General features: G+C 40.8%; 1 non-coding gene across 1 annotated transcript; it reads right to left on the bottom strand.

Moving 5' to 3' along the window:
- Positions 1–3,804: 3,804 nt before the first annotated feature.
- Positions 3,805–3,884, bottom strand: TRNAF-GAA (transfer RNA phenylalanine (anticodon GAA)). The gene has a single exon. It is a non-coding gene; the product is annotated as a tRNA-Phe (tRNA).
- Between the last annotated feature and the right edge of the window lie 1,460 nt (positions 3,885–5,344).

Raw genomic sequence — 5,344 nt, 5'->3', positions numbered from 1 at the left:
TATGTCATTCACATATACTTATCAGAAATGCTGTAGTGCTCCCACTCACTTTCTTGTAAATACAGGCTTCACCACAAGTCTGTATAAAACTATATGCTTTGATCAACTTATCAAAGCGTATATTCCAACTCCGAGATGCTTGCACCAGTCCATAGATGGATCGCTGGAGCTTGCATATTTTGTTAGCACCTTTAGGATTGACAAAACCTTCTGGTTGCATCATATACAACTCTTCTTTAATGAATCTATTAAGGAATGCAGTTTTGTTTATCCATTGCCAGATTTCATAAAATGCGGCAATTGCTAAACATGATTTGGACAGACTTAAGCATCGCCGCGAGTGAGAAAATCTCATCGTAGTCAACACCTTGAACTTTGTCAAAAACCTTTTTCCGACAAGTCTAGCTTTGTAGATAGTAACACTACTATCAGCGTCCGTCTTCCTCTTGAAGATCCATTTATTTTTTTATGGCTCGCCGATCATTGGGCAAGTCAATCAAAGTCCATACTTTGTTCTCATACATGGATCCCATCTCAGATTTCATGGCCTCAAGCCATTTTGCGGAATCTGGGCTCAGCATCGCTTCTTCATAGTTCGTAGGTTCGTCATGGTCTAGTAACATAACCTCCAGAACAGGATTACCGTACCACTCTGGTGCGGATCTTACTCTGGTTGACCTACGAGGTTCAGTAACAACTTGATCTGAAGTTTCATGATCATCATCATTAAATTCCTCACTAATTGGTGTAGGTGTCACAAGAACCGGTTTCTATGATGAACTACTTTCCAATAAGCGATGAGGTACAATTACCTCATTAAGTTCTACTTTCCTCCCACTCACTTCTTTCGAGAGAAACTCCTTCTCTAGAAAGGATCCATTCTTAGCAACGAATGTCTTGCCTTCGGATCTGTGATAGAAGGTGTACCCAACTATCTTCTTTGGGTATCCTATGAAGACACATTTCTCCGATTTGGGTTTGAGCTTATCAGGATGAAACCTTTTCACATAAGCATCGCAACCCCAAACTTTAAGAAACGACAACTTTGGTTTCTTGCCAAACCACAGTTCATAAGATGTCGTCTCAACGGATTTAGATGGTACCCTATTTAACGTGAATGCAATTGTCTCTAATGCATAACCCCAAAACGATAGTGGTAGATCGGTAAGAGACATCATATATTGCACTATATCCAATAAAGTACGGTTATGACATTCGTACACACCATTATGCTGTGGTGTTCCAGGTGGCACGAATTTGTGAAACTATTCCACATTGTTTTAATTGAAGACCAAACTCGTAACTCAAATATTTGTCTCCGCGATCAGATCGTAGAAACCTTATTTTCTTGTCACGATGATTTTCCACTTCACTCTGAAATTCTTTGAACTTTTCAAATGTTTCAGACTTATGTTTCATCAAGTAGATATACCCATATCTGCTCAAATCATCTGTGAAGGTCAGAAAATAACGATACCCACCGCGAGCCTTAACACTCATCGAATCACATACATCCGTATGTATTATTTCCAATAAGTCAGTTGCTTGCTCCATTGTTCCGGAGAACGGAGTTTTAGTCATTTTTCCCATAAGGCATGGTTCGCAAGTATCAAGTGCTTCCAAAATCCCATCAGTATGGAGTTTCTTCATGCGCTTTACACCAATATGACCTAAACGGCAGTGCCACAAATAAGTTGCACTATCATTATTAACTTTGCATCTTTTGGCTTCATTATTATGAATATGTGTATCACTACGATCGAGATCCAACAAACCATTTTATTGGGTGTATGACCATAGAAGGTTTTATTCATGTAAACAGAACAACAATTATTCTCTAATTTAAATGAATAACCGTATTGCAACAAACATGATCAAATCATATTCATGCTCAACGCAAACACCAAATAACACTTATTTAGGTTCAACACTAATCCCGAAAGTATAGGGAGTGTGCGATGATGATCATATCAATCTTGGAACCACTTCCAATACACATCGTCACTTCATCCTTAACTAGTTTATGTTCATGCAACTCCCGTTTCGAGTTACTACTCTTTAGCAACTAAACCAGTATCAAATACTGAGGGGTTGCTATAAACACTATTAAGTACACATCAATAACATGTATATCCAATATACCATTGTTCACTTTGCCATCCTTCTTATCCACCAAATACTTGGGGCAGTTCCGCTTCCAGTGACCAGTCCCTTTGCAGTAGAAGCACTTAGTCTCAGGCTTAGGTACAGACTTGGGCTTCTTCACTTGAGTAGCAAATTGCTTGCCGTTATTTTTGAAGTTCCCCTTCTATCCCTTTGCCCTTTTATTGAAACTAGTGGTCTTGTTAACCATCAACACTTGATGTTCTTTCTTGATTTCTACCTTCGTCGATTTCAGCATCGCGAAGAGCTCGGGAATTACTTTCGTCATCCCTTACATACTATAGTTCATCACGAAGTTCTACTAACTTGGTGATGGTGACTAGAGAATTCTGTCAATCACTATTTTACCTGGAAGATTAACTCCCACTTGATTCAAGCAATTGTAGTACCCAGAAAATCTGAGCACATGCTCACTGCTTGAGCTATTCTCCTCCATCTTTTAGCTATAGAACTTGTTGGAGACTTCATATCTCTCAACTTGGGTATTTGCTTGAAATATTAACTTCAACTCCTGGAACATCTCATATGGTCCATGACGTTCAAAACATCTTTGAAGTCCCGATTCTAAGCCGTTAAGCATGGTGCACTAAACTATCAAGTAGTCATCATATTGAGCTAGCCAAACGTTCATAACGTCGGCATCTGCTCCTGCAATAGGTCTGTCACCTAGCGGTGCATCAAGGACATAATTCTTCTGTGCAGCAATGAGGATAATCCTCAGATCACGGATCCAATCCGCATCTTTGCTACTAACATCTTTCAACATAATTTTTCTCCAGGATCATATCAAAAATAAACACAGGGAAGCAACAACGTGAGCTATTGATCTACAACATAATCTGAAAAATACTATCGGGACTAAGTTCATGATAAATTTAAGTTCAATTAATCATATTACTTAAGAACTCCCACTTAGATAGACATCCCTCTAATCCTCTAAGTGATTACGTGATCCAAATGAACTAAACCATGTCCGATCATCACGTGAGATGGAGTAGTTTCAATGGTGAACATCACTATGTTGATCATATCTACTATATGATTCACGCTCGACCTTTCGGTCTCCGTGTTCCGAGGCCATATCCCCCTTTTTACTTTTCAAAAAAGATTAACTAATCTAAAGAAAAACAAAAAAGGAGAAGAATTCCTGAACCCAAGAATTCAAAATGACAAGTTCCTCTTTACCCAGAAAAAAAGAACCACTTAGAATAGCCAAACAGATTATATTTGTCGAGAAATGCAAAATGGTATGGAGATGATCCTCATTATTTATTTTGACCCATTGTATTATTTCCTTGTGTATTCCTGTAGGAGGTTTTTGTACATGTGTCTTTAGTTTCCCTTTTATCATCTCGTCCGAGAGAGAAAGTTCTTTATCCTTCGAGTCTTCGATACGCTTCGAATCCTTATGGGGAAGTCTATAAATTATACGTCCCTTGCTTGAATCATAACGACTTACTTCAGAATATTCAAATACCACAAAGAGCCAGCTATATTAGGGTAATTATGTTAGAATTAAGCCGAATAGCTTCTCACTTGCCATGGCTTGGACCTTTTATGGCGGCCAATATCAATTCTTTTTATTCCAAGGCGAAGATTGAATCACTTAGCCAACATCCAGAAGCTATTGGCACTTTGTTGAATCAAAATAAAGGAACCAGATTTGAACTGGTGACACGAGGATTTTCAGTCCTCTGCTCTACCAACTGAGCTATCCTGACCTTTTCTTGTGCATCATCCTAGTAGAGTATTTGTATCTATATGCTAGGCTCGTCAAGTTTAACCTGAGTATTCCGCGTGTGCAACTGTTTTGCACCTGTTGTATTTGAACGTAGAGCCTATCACACCCCATCATCACGTGGTGTCTCAGCACGAAGAACTTTCGCAACGGTGCATACTCAGGGAGAACACTTTTATCTTGAAATTTTAGTGAGAGATCATCTTATAATGCTACCGTCAATCAAAGCAAGATAAGATGCATAAAAGATAAACATCACATGCAATCAATATAAGTGATATGATATGGCCATCATCATCTTGTGCTTGTGATCTCCATCTCCGAATCACAGTCATGATCACCATCGTCACCGGTGCGACACCTTGATCTCCATCGTAGCATCGTTGTCGTCTCGCCAACTATTGCTTTTACGACTATCGCTACCGCTTAGTGATAAAGTAAAATAATTACATGGCGATTGCATTTCATACAATAAAGCGACAACCATATGGCTCCTGCCAGTTGCCGATAGCTTGGTTACAAAACATGATCATCTCATACAATAAAATATAGCATCACGTCTTGACCATATCACATCACAACATGCCCTGCAAAAACAAGTTAGACGTCCTCTACTTTGTTGTTGCAAGTTTTACGTGACTGCTACGGGCTTAGCAAGAACCGTTCTTACCTACGCATCAAAACCACAACGATAGTTTGTCAAGTTGGTGCTGTTTTAACCTTCGCAAGGACCAGGCGTAGCCATACTCGGTTCAACTAAAGTGAGAGAGACAGACACCCGCCAGTCACCTTTAAGCAACGAGTGCTCGCAACGGTGAAACCAGTCTCGCGTAAGCGTACGCGTAATGTCGGTCCGGGCCGCTTCATCTCACAATACCGCTAAACCAAAATATGACATGCTGGTAAGCAGTATGACTTATATCGCCCACAACTCACTTGTGTTCTACTCGTGCATATTACATCAACGCATAAAACCAGGCTCTGATGCCACTGTTGGGGAACGTAGTAATTTCAAAAAAATTCTACGCACACGCAAGATCATGGTGATGCATAGCAACGAGAGGGGAGAGTGTTGTCCACGTACCCTCGTAGACCGATAGCGGAAGCGTTAACACAACGCAGTTGATGTAGTCGTACGTCTTCACGATCCGACCGATCAAGTACCGAACGCACGACACCTCCGAGTTCAGCACACGTTCAGCTCGATGACGTCCCTCGAACTCCGATCCAGCCGAGTGTTGAGGGAGAGTTTCGTTAGCACGACGGCGTGGTGACGATGATGATGTTCTACCGACGCAGGGCTTCGCCTAAGCACCGCTACGATATTATCGAGGTGTAATATGGTGGAGGGGGGCACCGCACACGGCTAAGAGATCAATAGATCAATTGTTGTGTCTATGGGGTGCCCCCTGCCCCCGTATATAAAGGAGCAAGGGGGAGGCG

The sequence above is a fragment of the Triticum aestivum genome, chromosome 7D (assembly GCF_018294505.1).
Source record: "Triticum aestivum cultivar Chinese Spring chromosome 7D, IWGSC CS RefSeq v2.1, whole genome shotgun sequence".
NCBI lineage: Eukaryota > Viridiplantae > Streptophyta > Magnoliopsida > Poales > Poaceae > Triticum > Triticum aestivum.
Note: the sequence above shows the minus strand (reverse complement) of the source record. Positions and strands in the feature narration are given on the sequence as shown.